The sequence below is a fragment of the Bombus vosnesenskii genome, unplaced genomic scaffold (genome assembly GCF_011952255.1).
Source record: "Bombus vosnesenskii isolate JDL3184/JDL3185 unplaced genomic scaffold, Bvos_JDL3184-5_v1.1 scf7180000013286, whole genome shotgun sequence".
Taxonomy (NCBI): Eukaryota; Metazoa; Arthropoda; class Insecta; order Hymenoptera; family Apidae; genus Bombus; species Bombus vosnesenskii.
Window position 1 is genome coordinate 559,688 of NW_022882939.1, and position 17,368 is coordinate 577,055.

Here is a 17,368-nt window from a genome sequence, read left to right on the forward strand (position 1 = left end):
AAATAGTATAACTAATTAGAAAAATAGTGAGCTTGGTTATTTTATACCTCAAATCGTAAACTTGATAACAGATAACGAGGAAGGTTTACGATCAATTGGAATATGTTACAGAACTAACGAATAATCGACAAGATAATTTAAAAAATCAGGTTTTATGCTGTTAGTCTTTTATTAAAATAAAGATAAATTACTATAATCTACTGTTCTGATTATGCAGCATACGATCGAAAATTATATACAATCGGGCACGAGGTGATTTCTTATGAAAAAAGATAAGAACAAAATATACAATATGATTTTTTCCTTCAAACTTTAGCTTTCGAGAAATTCTAGATACGAAAATAAGTAAAAGCTTCCACTTACTTCCACGCGTGGAATAACCTCCTGCCGATTGTTTAGTCCTGTCCAGTCCGGAATTCGCCGTGTTCAAGTATACTTGATAAATTTCAACACGAAACATTGTTCTTTTATGAAATTCTACAAAATTGTACAAAAAATTGTACTGTGCATCTTTTCCTATTTTCTCATATCGAATCACCTCGTGCCCGCTATATACGTTTTAATCGATTTAATTAATGTAATCGTTAATTCGTCGCTTATTTTTATCCAAATATTGTTACTACAAATACCAAAATATCCCTCGCGTACTTGCGAGAGGTATCGTACATGGAATAATGATAACAGGTTCGAAGACAAGGGGTGGAAAAGTAGAGCATGCGAAATCCGCGTCGAAACTTGTTACTCACGAAAGTGCTTCCGTGACTATCTGCAAGCCTCGTATCAGGGTCTTACAAGTGGCTGGGAAACACGCGAGTACTTTTCGCTGTGCGAATCGCCGTTTCGTGAACGACCATCCTCTGCTAATCATATCCACGTAATCCGTCTACGAACTGGCCGTTACATCCTTTGGAAACTCTGTTGAAGAATATTGTTTTCTGCTTTCTCGCGTTCTGCTTTCTCTATCTTTTTGCTCGCGTGAAGGTTTCTCTCTCAGGAAGTGATGTTAAATAGGAAAAATTGGATGGTTGTTGATAAAGATAGAAATGGGAAAGAGGATTGTTGGAAAACGACGTTAAATTAATTTCGTTTTGTTACACTCGTTCTTTCGCGTTTCATGCTTAGTGTACACTCTATATATAACATTGTATATATATTAGGTTGTTGGAAAAGTTTCTTTCGTTTTATGAGGAAATAATAGACGCACAACGTTTTTTGTTTTATATTATTTTGTCGAACGACGTGCGATCCATTTTGTTATGTTGAGATAAACACAGCGACATTCCACAGACTTGGTTTCACGTTTATATGAAAGTGCATTTTTCTAAAAAACACGTTTACTAAAGAAAGACTCTTTTCAGACAACCTAATATATATTGTTGATTATTTAAACGATAGATCTGTTTGTTTTCGACAAAACTGGCCTTTGAATCTAATGTAATATGTTTTTGCAATATTTTTTTTTTACAAAGCCATCTGAAAAGATGTTTTTACTGTAAATTATTAATCGGTGAATTCATCGCACAGATTTCTAATCTCACAAATATAATAATAGTTTCTTCAATTATAGATCTATTTTTTATCGTGTCGTTCATTTTAAAAATCATTTACATTGTATATAATAATAATAACTATCGTAATAATCGTTGTAGTGATAGTACATTTTTCGTTGAATGTTCTGTTCTTTAAAAACTAAAAGAGGGTGGAAAGGAAGTAGAGTAGAAAGAGATAACTTGAGAGCCAAGTCTTAGGTTAAAGGAGGAAGTATAAAAACGCAGAAGAACTTGGAGAAATAAAAGGTAATATAGTGAGCCTGGTCGACGAACGAAAGCTTGACCATTAGAAACAGGATATAGGAAAATAAACTGAAAATATGTGGAGAAAATATAAAGGTGCAACCGTAGAGACTTAGCCAAGTTGTCAAATATGTATGAACACTAGGCTCATGCAAAATCGTGAGAAATGTAGATGAAAAATGCAGGGGGAAATTCGGAGAAGCATGTGTGAGAATATAAACGAGAAGAACGTGACCATAGAAAAAATGTAATAATAGGATAATAGGGTATAATAAAAGAAATAAAGAATTTCATATTTTCCAGCTTTGAAGCACTAATTTTTAAAGCTACTTCAATTCCTTCAACATAAATTTTGTTACGCTAAAAAATATTCACGTAATAATGTATAATAAATACCATCGAATATTTTTTTGGAAACTAACTCGTTCATAGATTGCACAGAAATGTATTATTTACAATTCTCGATTACTTTCCTCTTAGTGAATACTTTTGTTCTATTTTTTTTTTTTTTTTTTAATACTTTTTTTCGAAATCACTTCATTTATCCATTTCTCAGATATCTACAATATCATAATCGAGAACTACTTTTCTTTAGAGTGGAAATAGGTTTACAAATATTACAGTAAGAAACGATAAAGCTATTAATATTTTAGTGCGGTAATAAAGTTTGTGAAAAGAGATAACTAAGGATAAGATGTTATAGAAACAATTATAAAATGTTCAACATTTCGGTAGAATAATAAAATTCCACTGAAAAGAAATTACTAAGGATAAGATGACACAATGGGCACTCTTAGGGCAGCCGCTTTTCGAGATGTCGCCGGTTCTCCATCTTTGCAGAGACAAGAGCAGACCGTCTTTTCGTGTCGAGTGGCCGAGCTTGAAACTTTATTAAGAAGGTCGAATTTCTTCGAAAAAGAGCAAATGCTCGGTTATTACACCTAAATATATCTCTGCGAGCCGTGCTTCCGAGGATGCTTGCCCATTTTTTCCCGCTTTTTTTTTTTGTTTTAATACACTATTATTGCCTCGTCGTTATTGCCACACGATGCAATATCAAGCCGCTCATATAACGCTATGCTACTTGCAGCCACTTTCACGATACAAAATTAATTCCATGTCAGATTTAAACTTTGGCCTTGTTCGTGTTTTATTCCGTCGACGTGCACACGACTCAGTTTCTCTTTCTCATACTTATGTATCCTATAAAATTCCAATATTTCGCTCGTAAGAATTAAATTCGAAAGAACGATACATATAAAATATTCAAACCGAATTTTGTGAAGCTTTTTTAATTAATTATATTTCTGTATAGAAGAAAGATTGAACGGTTCCTTGGAATAACATTTCGTAGCCATAATATTAAAAACAGGATACCAAAGTATAAATCGATTGAAAAAGAAATTACAAATAAAACGTTCACGAGATATGAGAGAAATAGAAATCTTCTAACCATCCTTCTTTCAGACAAACTTTTTAGTACTAGGAAACCACGATTCGAAGATGTTAAAGATCTATCAAAAAAAAAAAAAACAAACTTAACAAAGTCCTCGTATAGAAACCTGCAAGAGCATTTCATTTCAAACTTACGCGTGATCATTTCCAAATTTTTCCATCGCCGGTCGCTCTCATTCCTATCTCAAAATCCGGAGCGTTCATAGTTATGATCTCACGTCATCCAAATTGATTTTCACGGACTGTCGCGACATTCTTTCGCGCCGTGGATGTTCGTGAATCGTTAAGGGGCTGCTCACGTATCTCATAGTTAAGGTACCATTGGAGAGCGCGTTCCGTGGGTGCAATATTGGCCAGGGACCAATTTCGACTCGACTCACCACCTGATCCACCTCTCTAGTCGTAGTTCTTTTAAAGCAGCGCCTCGTCCATGGCCATCGACTTGATTTCTTCCACTATGCGTCCTTCGTTTCTTCCGTCCTCGAGTAGACGACGCGTCCTCGAGACAACGACGGTGCAATAATCATCGCCGTTCCATTTTACTATCCGTGAACCGAGACACGGTGTGGTCGTTCAACGAACGATCCTGAATAAACGGAGTAAGGAACTGCTGGAAAAATCTCGTGCAATGATACTCTTCCTGCAACGAGATTTCTTCTTTCGGGAAATTAGGTGGACATGTTTGGGGACTGCAACTGAGAGCGTCGTTAACTCTGGGAACTACCGAAACTATCAAAATGAATTCTTTTGTTTCTTTTTTTGTTTTTGTTTTTAAGATTAATATCATAAGATCGTGTAGAAAAGGTGAAATTAATCTTGACTTTTATTGAGATCAGAACTCGATTATGCCGAACTACTAGCGTTGAAAATACGAAAAGTAGATCTTTTTGCATGGGAGAATACTTTTGAGAAAAGCTTCGTCGTTTTACGGAAATTCGTTTCCCCCATTGCAAGAATTAACTTTAAACTCTCTTGTGACCGAATGGAAGAGAATTTTGAGAGAAAAAGGAAATCATATTGAGACATGATTAACTTCAAGCTAATTTGATATCGGATGCAGCATTGAAATTAAAACATCGTTTAAAATACAGGCAATAAATCCTCGTACTTATAGCGATATATTATTTATCTAAAATTTCACTGTTTTACTAAATATCGTTTCCTCTATTACAAAACGATCTTCAGCTTTCTCTCGTGATGCTTCATAATCTTTGTGAATTGAAAAAGAAATAAAATAGCATGAAACGTGAGATTGTTCTTAGAATCAGATATGCTTCGGTGTCACGCGCGAATGAAAAATATCGTAGTTGGAGCAAGTTCGCGATGATGCACTTAGAAATGGCAGGAACAATGCGATAGCCCGGTTTGTGTGGTTTTAACGTCGTGCAGATCGCGTTGTAAGTCTTGCCGTAAGGAACAACCTCAAGCACATTGTTGTAAACTAAAACCGTTCCCGATCCCTTACATTCTCGTAAATACGAAGATTAAAAAATAGAGGACGCGATGATAACAGGATTACCTTTCCCTTTCTCTTCCTCCAGTCATTCTCATGCAAACCCGTTTATGGTCGCCTGTAGGCTACGGTTTTAGCTGAATATTCTCCGTTTTTCCCAAAGTAGTACGTGTCACGATACTTGACGTGTCTAAAATCTTGACAGCGATAGATTAAGAGGGACGATCGTCGAAATCTTTAATTTACGAAAGACGGAAGAATCTGAAGAAATAAAATCTTCTCGGCGAAAGAATGTCATTTCCCTGGACAATTATTTGAGAGTTTCAGTTTTGGTCGTAATTGCCATAGATAGGATAGAAAGAAGAATTTAGATCGCAAGTATTTTAGGGGAAAGCTTTATTGCAGAAAGCTTTGGTCGAAGAAAAATGTGGAATTCAAACATTAGATTAGCAAGCTTTATTCCTGAAAGCTTTAGAAGACGGATATGGTTCGAATTTGAATATTCAATTAAAAAGCTTTATTTGAATATCCAGTTAAAAAATTGCACTCTTGCAAACTTCGGTCAAAGAGAATGATTTTTATTTAATTATTCAATTTGAAACTTCACTCTTTAAAGCGCTGATGAAAGGGAAACATCTGTATTCGAATATTTCGTTTAAATGCTCTAACTATGGGCGGAAATCGGGGACAAAAATTTGTATTAAGACGTTCAATTAAAGAATCTTCACCTTTGGTAACTCTAATCAAGAAAAGTTGCGCATTCGAATATTCGCGAGATTAATATTTATATCGCAATAGTTTAGTTAATAAAATACCAATTAATTTAAAAAATATAAAAAATAAGAAACCATATCGAAAATGTGAATTCCTATAGATAAAAATTAATAGAATATTTCTCTTCGAACTCTTCAAGGCAGAAGAAACTTGAAATTCGTATAACATAATCATCGATATTAATTAAACGATTCGTCCTTTGGTCAAACTAAGAGCAAGTCGTGGAGAAAAGAACAAATGGAAAGAAAATAACACGAAACAGTTTGATTGGTATACGATATCAGGTTTCCAATCGACATAACACGTTTGGAATGTATTAATTGGAATGGAAGGAAGAGATTTAAAAGAGCTCTCCAGCACGAATTTATGAGAGAAGTTATTTTTTAATTTAATTCACGCCGCTCGCTCGCTCCCTGGTCGAAGGTTTCGAACGAATGGTAATCAAAATAATTGAAAAGTTACCCGTCGATCTATATTATTGCATTTTAATTGCCAAATGGAATACCATGAAAGGATACAAAGCTTCGTGCACGTACATTAGCCTCTATGGCGACTTTACGATGGCAATATTTCGAACCAGAGTTTCATTAAATTTATTATTTAATTATATCCTACATTGTGGTAATTAAAATTAAAAGCTATAGTTAGATTCATAATTGTATTACGTATAATGTAAGTGAAGAACTTCGCTACCTATTATAATAGAGATGATCTCCTTCAAATGTTTGTAAATTTAAATATACAGGCAATCCTTGGATAACACGATACTTGTACGATGTAATAAACTGACGATATCATTATTGTATCGACACATAAGTGGTTTACGAAAGTATTTCGATATTTACTATAGAAATCTTTTATGTATTAGGTTGTCCGAAAAGTTTCTTTCGTTTCGTAAGGTGATAATAGATGAGCAACAATTTCTATTTTATATCATTTTATTGAATTAGGTATGATCCATTTCGTTCTATTTCTATTATTATGTTCGTGCATAATTCAATAAACTAATATAAAACAAAAAACATTGTGCGTCTATTATTTCCTTATAAAAGGAAAGAAACTTTTCGGACAACCTAATACATATTGTATAAGAAAAACATTTTTCCAATACGATCACGATAGTGGAGTCTCGCTATAGTGCTAATAAAATTTGAAGATATTTAATACAGCATACATTATAGAAGATTTCTGTAGACATTCTCAAGTGAGTCACTGTGCTTATCAATGTCATTAAGTTTTGAAATATATATAAAGGCTTAAATATTAGAAAAATATGAATTAAATTGAAATCTCGATTTAAAATATTATTCAAGATATTACTAATGTTACTAATTTGACATTAAATGCTTACTAACTTCAGACAAACTTCGACTACAAGATGATTACTAAGACTAGCCATAGTTTTGTTATAATATTTAGAAAAAGATGCATATGTAGATCTTCGCGTGTTACTCCGTGTTAGGCTCAATTATTAATTATTAGTTATTACTTGCGTTTGACTTATCTAAAGGAAATCGGACGTTGGATTTGATCGATACGTTATATCGTCGATTAATGCGCTTGATTTCCTGTTATTCCGTTTCTTTCTTCGTCGATAGATATGGCCAGTTTGCAGGAAACATTTCACGCTCCGTCGAAGAGAACTTTTAATTAAAATGTCAGATTCCGCGATGACTCGATGACAATCGGGATCTCTATTCGACCGGTCAGGTGAAAACGATATCTCGATAATCTGTCTCGATGCCTGTCCGTAAACTTTCCGTGTTACAAAAGCGATTTCATTCCGTTGGAAAATATCGAGAAACTTTCAACTTTATAATATCTCTCCCTTACGTTTATATTCCTTTCCTTTGTTTGTTTCTCTTAAATATACGGGAAATTCTAGAATCATATACTGTTAATTAGTTCGACGTTATATACGGCATAGTAGAAACCATACAAATGTGATGATAACGTTCCATCTATTATCCTATAACGTTGCCAGTAGCTGAGGTTCGTGTATACGTAGACTCATCTGTAAATGTTTATTTTAAAAGAGAGAAATAGCGTAATGTTTGAAAAAGACATAATTTTACCTCGTTCATTTCCTTAATGCGATTGAGCATTTTACTTTTGTTCGTTAAAATAATTCGATATACTGAGAAACATCGTAATTTGTAGAAAAATGTTACGAAAAAAGCAAAGTATCGAAGAACCATGAAAATTGGAGGATTAAGAAATTGATTTCTTGGTTGAATGTTAATTGAAGCAAAAAAAAAAGGGGAAAAGGAGAAGGCTGAAAAGAATTCAGAAACTTGTACAACACAGGCAATACCAAGAAATCATTCTCACCGACACAGAAGTAATCTATAAAGGATCATTCTACAATCAATCAAGAAGACAGCAAAGAAATTCATTTCTCCGTACCATTAATTATTAACCTCCTCCCCCTTAACGAACGTCGTAAATCAAATGCAATGCGCTCGATCAGACAAAAGAGGAACGGCTGATATCATAAAATCTCCTTCGATAAAACAAGACTTTCTTGTACGTACGTGACACGAAGAAATCAAAGGAAAAGGAACAGAAAGCGAGAAAAGTGAAAAATCTCTAGCGAGAAATAAAAATTTGGTGACTATGCAGTTTAGCAACTTCTCCCAATTTCGACTATCTTATCGCCGTCCTTTTTCGATGAGCAAAATTTCTTTAATTTCACGTATTCTCGGATCGATTCGCTTTATTCAAAATTGATCGAGAAGGTGATAAGTCAGGTGTTAATTTTTTAAACGATGCGAGTAATTTTTGAACGATAAAAATTTCCTTTATTCAATCGCAATCCTTCAGAAATCCTAAAATATTACAATGAATCGATCTGAAACAATATCGTATATTTACTTATTTTCACAAAGCCCCATTAGTGACAAAATAACAATTTTAAAAGAAGATTCCAGTCAAATAGTCAAAATTGAGAAAAGTCGATAAAATAGAACCACCTAAAATTTGAAAATGAGAAAGTAACATGGAAAAAAAATAGCAGATTCGAAGGAGAATTTCTGAAGGATAAAAATCGGGTTAAAGGCCACAATCTATACTGTATACACATATACGTATGAAGAAGAGATGTGCTTTCTTTTAACAGAGTATAGGCTTAATAAGAACGTTGCACTATTAGATCCTGAGTAAACGGGTTAATCCGACACACCTGTCGAACCGGAAAACATAGCAACGTGCAGCAACATCCGATAGACAGGCTACGTCGAATCCTTTTAACTTAACGACCTCATAAACCAGCCGTCCGCTTGTTACCGTATCGAGCCTCCACTTTTTTTCTCTCTTCATCCTCTTCTTCGTTCCTTCTCTTTTTACCATCATTTTTCTCCTTCTATTTTTATATCTTCGTAGGGCGTGTAACGGTTGATTACCGAAGGCTCCTGAATCAGAGTTACTTAACGCTAACAACGTTATAGTAATATAATTATTAAAGATACGTTAATATGATTAATTCCTGTAATCATTACTAAATCTCCGGAGCCTGGGTTAATACGCGTCAAAGGTGTAAAATGATTCTTTGGTTTAACATTAGTTAGCCACGGTAGTCATCGTTGATGCATGTTTCCAAAATTTTTAGAGCGATTAAAATAAGATACGTTTCATGGACTTAAACGATTGTTAACAGCGCGAGTGACACGGTTAACATTGTCGGAGCAAAAATTGCGATAAAAAATACGATATATTTCCCAAAGATTAAATGTTATGGTGTTAGTATAATTTCAATATATTACGGGACAAAATATGTGAAATTCATCGGTGGCAGTTAAACCGTGTTAAAAAGTAATTGTATTTTCGTTAATGCGAGAAAATAGGAGAAAGAAGAACATTATTAAACATCTTTTTTCCTTATTTGTATTTAATAAGCACGTTTTGTATTAAAAATAATGTCACCTAAAGTCAAAGGATTAAATAGTTGCAACCAACGATGGAACTGAGCTGACATTTATTAAAAGTTCATGTAAGTACACATCAATCTAAGAGAACAGAAGAAAGGGAAAGATTACAAAATATTTTACATTCTTGTTATTCGTTATTCATATTTGACGAACACGTTTTACGTTAAAAATAAAGTTAGTCACGCAGGATTAAATAATTATGAACGACAACATCGTTCGTTGGTAACGAACATGCAAGCGTCCTGTCGACGTAAAATAATTGTTATATTATGATGGACATGAATTGTATAGTATGTGGCTCCGCTTTCAATAGCTAACATACGAGTTCTCGATTATTGAGATCCAATTTCTGACGTTAGAGACATTACAGAATGAAATTGAATTCTCCCAGTTGCCTGGCAGTTGAGTAACGCGAATTTTAGCACAGTACATTCGCCAAACGATGGCTCGTTATCAAGCATTATGCCTGTAAAATCTATTTCCGCGGAGGCTGAACTATTTACTTCACATATATCGTTATAAACTAAAACATTTAATAATAATATATGTAATAATAACGAATTCAGTGATAAATAATATTAAAAATCAATATTCAATTAATACGTTAATTCAGAATGTGCAAGAATTATATCGTTTATTCAACTATGCAAATTGAAGCAGATTAATGAACAACATAATTTTACATGAAATGAAACGCGAATTACAGTAGATGCGGCATAATTTTACATGAAATACTGTGTACATCTATCATTCTTCCACTTCGACGCAAATTCATCGGAAAATATAACCAACTTCAGTTATATACGTTATGAAAGAATGTTAAAATTAATAATAGCAAACTTCAACAACTTACGATCCTGCCTCGAATAGTTGCAAAATGAATGTTACGCAACGTGAAACGAAAGGAATGTTAAAGTTGATAACTACGAAATTTAACGACTCTCAAATTATCGAAAGAAAATATTTTACACAGGACTTTCAATTTTTCTGCTTTCCCACATCTTTGAATCTTTCCATAGTTTCATAACGTCTCTTTCATTTCATGTCAATTGTGACAAAAATACACCAATCCCGAAAAGGTAGTACAATCTCGTACAAAACATAAAATAGAAGAAACGTTAGAATTAATAATAACGAAATAAAATAAGAGAGATGTCAGAATTAATAATAATAAAATGTAGTAACTCGTGAATTATTAAGATCAACAATTTTACTTAATTACCTAATTATCTAATTAGAACGCCCCGTTTCTTCAATTCTTCCCATTTATCGATCCAAATTTCTCACTGTCACGATTTTGAACCTTTGACACGATGAATAACGAATCGTTATTTCTATCGTACTATTCTCTCTACTAGAAAAGTTCTTTAAAAAAAAAAACCTTCCAAAGAAGATTATTACCGATAATAACGAGAGCGATAAGGAGAAGATCGTTTGTAGGCGCGTCGATTTGTTGGAAAACGCGTATATCACGGAATTGAATGTTCCGATTACTGGAATCATCGTCGAGACTTATATGTAACCTGTTACGAAAGCGATTACGTCTTTCTCCTTGATACCACACCTCTGTCTACAACATCTCGCGTATTAGGATAAACTGCTGCGATTACGACAGGTGGAGCCGGTCGTATTTTGCAATTTTCCTGTCGGGTGCAAGACCGCGCCGAGATGCAGCAAATTACAGCCAACGCTATTTATGACCATCGTACGCACATTTTGTTGCATCACGCCACTTCAGACACCTCGGACTGAACCGATACGCGAAGAAACACCAGTGACTCTCATATCTATCGATACTTTTCGTTTGTCTTAAATAATTTATACGTCAAAAATATTTTACGTCATTTGTTCATACGTTGTTAGTACGAAGAAATAGAATAAATGCTGGGAGAAGAGTGAAGGAGGGGAATGCGAGCTCCGTGGCGACAAAAACACGCGAAAATTTAGGGTACGTGACAAAGAGAGTGTAGAGAATGAGAAAAGGAGAAAGATAGTCGAAGAAAGAGGAAAAGATTGGGCCGTAGACTGGGCGAGGAAATTGGAAGAGAAGAAAGAGGAAAGAGCGAAGAGAGAACGGGTCTCTAGTTAAGTGGGTAAATTAGGCAATTAGGTAAAGATTTATGCATTAGATAACAGATAACAGGCGTACGTAATAGTTAATGAGTAATTAGATAGACGACAGATAGTAGATAGGTAATGGTAAAACAAGGGTAAAATAAGGTTGTACGTGCGAATGGATGGACGAGCGTGTAAATGATTAAATGAGAATACAAGACAATAGGGGCAATAATTGTAAATCGAGTTCTTTTATGCCTGGGAGACTGGAAGTAAATCATGCTACTACTACTACTGCATTAAAAATATTTTATATAATATATTTACACGTAAAAGATGTCTTATATAATTTATTCGTTTCATCTGTTTCTTCTTTTTTAATTTTTAGTATTTCAGATGCAACTTCGACTTGGAAGATTGTTATTATTTGTTTGTACAGTTAAACAAGTGTTTGAAAATTCGTTAGTCTAGTTTGTGAATGGGTGATTAAAATATGTTTCCAGTGAAATTCTGTTGTGGAATATCTATGAATAATCGGTCAGTTTGTTCGTATATTTGGATAAATCAACAGGTTTTTCGCTTTGAGAATATTTTATATTTGATTTTCATTAAAAGCCAAATTATTGGATCAGTTCTATCGAGAATAATCCTGTTCGATCAATTTCTGAAGTTTTAAACGCTAATTACGTATTCTAATATTAAAATTAAAAGATCTAGAAAACATGGGATCGATGAGTTTATCCGATACACGTCAACTTTACCACAGATAATTATTTGGATATTCTCTATGAAAGATTAAATTTCAATCATCGATTCTAATATTAAAATTGAAAAGTTTTCAAAAAGTGGAATTGATGAGTTCGACCTATATATGGTAGATCGATTCCATCAAGAATAATCGCTCGATTAATCTTTGAAAAATACTAGTCATATACATATACTGTAGAAAATAGAAATACATCAGTAGAAAAATTACAAAATTTGAGTAAAGTTAATAATGTCAATAATATTAATAATAATATAATAAAGTTAATAACGTCGATAAATTTCATTTATAATAAATATCTGATTTCTGAAAATTGAAATGCTAATTATATATTCTTCAAGATCCTGAAATTAAGAAATTTTCAGAAAGCGAAGTTGATGCGTCAGTTCTATACGTTACTGATAAGTTCCCCTAATTCACTTCCAACTACACGTGAACAGTGATGGAAATCAGTGTTAAATATGTGGTTGAACTATCGTAAAGAAAAACAGCTTCCAGAGCTTTTATCGCGACGTCAAGTCATAAACGTCAATTAACCGTGATTCTTTCTGTTGAAGAAGAGAAGGTAGCAACAGTCTACATAAGCGCGAAGCATTATTATCCCCTCATCTGTTTCCGATGCTATCTTCATGTTCTTGTTAATTAACACCTATGCGGCCGCTGATTGTAGCCTCTGGCAGCTCCAAGAACGTATTCATGCGAAGATCTATCGAGAACGCCAACAAAAACCTGAAGAACCGTTTATACGTTTATGCACACTCGCATTTTTTATCATGTTACTCAATTTTACAAAACATTCTTCTTCTTTGATAATAAACTATGAAAACTACTAAATATATTAAAAATAATAGTATAATTTTTAATATCTTTTGATAAAATGATTGTTTCATATTAATGTAAATATACATTTTATACGTTTTCATAAATTTATCATAATCTATACAATTTATATAAGTTACGGTAAGTTTATAAAAATATTGGAGGATGAACAATTTATATAATACACGAACAAGTTTACTAATTCATAGTAGTAAGTAGATTCAGTCGATAGGATTTTAACTAGTCAGACACTGGTCAAGAATTTTATTTGCATTCTGTCCCTAAGTTTCCTTTCGTTCTGTCGGAAAGTTCTAAAAATAACGTGGAACCTACCATTTGAAAAAAGAAATAATAGTACGATCCTCGTTCCCCAAGCTGCAGTTTCACCCTTCTCGTGTTGTTCTTAACAGTAATTTTCAAATTCCTAAGTTTTAAAAATTAGTTCAACTTTCGAAAATTCTATGCTCTAAAATACATGCTATTGTTTCTGTACAATTATTACCTTAAGAGACTATATAATTACAAAAGACTGTACTTTAAAATACTTGAACAAATATAGCCGGAAATAAGCGAAATAAAGGAAGAGAGGCTACAATTTTCCAAGGCGTTGAGCAACGAGATCAATCTGGAAAACGGAAAGAGAGTTCCAAAGGAGAACGTAGAGCAAAACGGCTGCAGACAGTTGGTAGCTGTGAATAACTTCATAACTTTCTCTAAACTAATAATAATCTTAGCTCATTAAACACAAGCTGGAAACTTAATCGCCGAATTTCTGCCGCCCCGCAAATGTCTGTCCTCGCAATGCACAAAGCTGGATGCGCAAGTTTGCTGGAAACTTTAAATCTCACGTGTTTATCGTATCCTCGGTGTATTCGCCAACCCATCGGAATAAAGTTTTCTATGGTAAAATAATGTATCGAGCAAACACGCGTTATAAACTTACTAACTTGATTGTACTACGTTGCGTTCGAAGTTGTCTATGACTTGTACGAAATTAATTAATTAATTAATTAATTTGTTTTACGAAAACACAGTCTCATTTATAATTTCGAAATGTTATTGAAAAAAGTGTACAACGCAACGTGTATATACATTGCTAGATCGAGTTAATATTTAATAATATTTATCGATTTCGGTCACATTATCGTCGAAGAAAATTTTTACTTCGAAGGTCTTCTAAGGTTGAAAATTAAAAATGATAAAGACGATAATATCTTTAAAGACGATAATTATTTTTTTAATATACTTTATATGCAGTTATGTTGCTTTAATATATTTATTATTGACGAAAGTTTCGCGTTCGAAAATAGTTTTCGACACTTTTTAAAATGTTTCTGAATTGCGTCACGTACGAAGCAAGATTGACAGTATTTTTGAAGAAATTGAATGTAAAAGTTTCAACGAGACAAAATAGAAATTAGCTTCCTAAGATCGTAAGTGACGGTGATTCCGTCATTCGAAAGGCGTAAATTCGTTGTAAATTCGACACGAAGGTGTTAATTTGTATTAATTAGAAGTTAGTTGTAAAGAAAAACAATTCGGTGTAGTCCAAATTGAGATGCTTCTTGTAGCCTCGGTCTTCTGCAGCCTGCGTCGCAGACGTGTTTCGCATAATGATCGAACGAGTCGCGTGCATTCTAACTAATTCGCAATTCCTTCGGTCCATTCTAGTTTCTTTGTGAATTCCCAAATATTTCTGTTAAAAAACTAATCAAATATGTTATATTTCATATTCATTTGCTCCATATATAAATTATTCTAAGAGATCTTTTTTCTAATTTCATAATGTTCAATTTGTATATCGTATATATTAATGTACACTTACTTCCAGTAGATATAACCAGAATACCGGAATTGCCTATTCTTTGCGTCAAAGAAAGAAAGAATAACGCTAAATCAAATCTTACGTCTGTTTTCAATCCATTATAAAACCGTACATTATTTTCCATAGTTTTATAATGCATTTACGATTTTATAATGGTTTTATGATTGTCGATCTATTGCAAAACTATGATAACTTTCACTCGATAGTTGCTTCTTACGCCAAATGAAATATTATATTTTCTTTTGTAAAATAGGACATAAATATAACTAGAAATATGTAAGAAATGTGACTGCCTTTTTATCACTGCAATCTCCTGGATTGTCGAAAGAATTTATATTAATTTAAAAATTTCTTTCTTTCTATCTGTATCTACTGGCTACATTAATACAAGGTGTATCCTATACGTATAACGATAAATCATTGTCTCGAGATATTCGATCAGCTATAGAAACTCGTCTCTTTGACGAGACAATTTCCACGCATAATGATTATTTACATCGAAGAGACGAGGACGAGGAGAAGAAAAGCGAAAAGAAAAAGGAAAATGAGAATGGTACTTAACTAAAGAGCGTCTGGAAAAGTAATTGCAAGGCTCGCAATTGCCAGGGTGAGTGGCGGACAGAGCGAAGACAAATTATCGAGTATTCGCTGTAATTAAACTTAATACTTCAGCGTTAAGTATGCTATTAACGACGTTGCGTTGCCGCAAAGGCGCAGTAGCATAATCCCTGCGAGCTTCTCGTACGTTCCACGCACGTAATACAGTCCGCATGGTTTCTCATCAACCTCACGATAAGCTTCATAAATTTTTTCCCAGCTGAAAACACCGGCCCAGTCTTCTGCAGCAACGTCTGTTTTAACTGACAACAAATTACGCTAGAACAATTCCGCTGAATGCTAAAACGTTCTCGCAGTCTTGCAAATCTTTTTTCAGCTTTTGCAAACGGTAATTAAAATTTTTATGCAGTTGTTCCCCTAACTGAAGCATGTGTGTGTTATCGTTTATGAGAGGCTGAATATGTTACATCATTTTTAAGCAAAGAATAGGATAGTTGTTCTGTTGTCGCGCGAAAGCAATAGATCGTACGTTTAAATTGTTTACAAAGAAACTTACCAATGTTGTATTATCATAGTCACGATGCGACATGTGTTAAATTTAATACGTTATTAGATATTCTATTATGATTAAAATGTAAATTAAGTAATATAATTAAATACATGCTAATACGTAGGTTTCAGTTATTACTGTTGGAATTTAATACGTTAGTAAATATTCTGTTTTAATTATAATGAAAGTTAAGCAGTATAATTAAATACACTGCGATATATAGGTTTTAGATATTACGGTAGTTTATCTATCAGTTAAAAAAGTGTTTACAAGTTCTTGGAAATTCAAGGATTTTCCAAGATAAAGATGATAAAATCCAATATATATTTTTATTCTATATATCATATTTTATTTATATAATATATTGTGTGTCATGTATTAATCTCCCTTGAAGTGGATCTCTATAAAGATCTAAATTATTTTTAACCGTGATTTTATTTAGCGAATATTAGTGTGATAAAGAAAATTATGTTTTTTAGTATCTTTTTATAATTTCATTCGATGGAATAAATCATTCGTATTTTTAGCAATGAAATCGTGAGAAGCTAAGCAGATTTACGTTTCGTTATTTAAAGACCCAAGCGAGAAAGCCACGCGTATGGTGTTGTGTACACCCCCATTAGTAAGGAAATGGCTAAATACGACGTGAAATGTAAGCAACATGAGTTAATGGAAACAAGCAAAGGGAAAATATACAAAGCAGAAGGAAACAGTCTGATTTCACAAATCCATGTTGTATGAAACCATAGCTGAACACCAGGACTCAGGTGTGCAAACCAACTCGGATTTTCCCCTCCTTTTCTAATACTTCCAGTACTATTTCAATTTTGTTTGAAACCAAGAAATATAGAACTATTACTATAAAACTTCAATCTCCTTCTGTATTTAGCCACCGACGTGAAATAACACACTTGTATTTACAAACTGTAATTTATTGTCTCGTGCAAACATATAAAAGTGCAATACTTATAACAATATTTTGACATTACTTTGATAATCGATCTTCGAAATTGTAACACGATTGCACAGAATCATATTGTAACAAGTGAGAATTCTTGGATCACACCTTCAGTCACTCGCATGGCTAACAATTTTCTCGAATTTTCTCTGAACTCTTCTTCTTCAAACTGATCTCTAAAATCGCAATTTCGATCAGCGTTACGTTGTTTTAAACCTAGAAACAGTGACTTTAAAATTGTGGAATTTACTCCTTACGCGAACTCTTACAACAGCCTACGGGCAATAAAATCTTAAAATCGTAAACTCGAGTTAATCGCAAATTAATCTAAATTAGTCTTGAAGCGAGCGAAATCGGAGAAAACCACAAACGCTGAAATCGAAGCTGCAAAAACGAACAAAATCAAACCTGCCCGCTCGCCGCTACACTTTCATAT

General features: G+C 33.4%; 1 protein-coding gene across 2 annotated transcripts in view; it reads left to right on the plus strand.

The window, feature by feature from the left end:
- LOC117232324 (mannosyl-oligosaccharide 1,2-alpha-mannosidase IA) overlaps nucleotides 1-17,368 on the plus strand; it is a 241,561-nt gene that overhangs the window by 203,660 nt on the left and 20,533 nt on the right. The window lies entirely within an intron of this gene.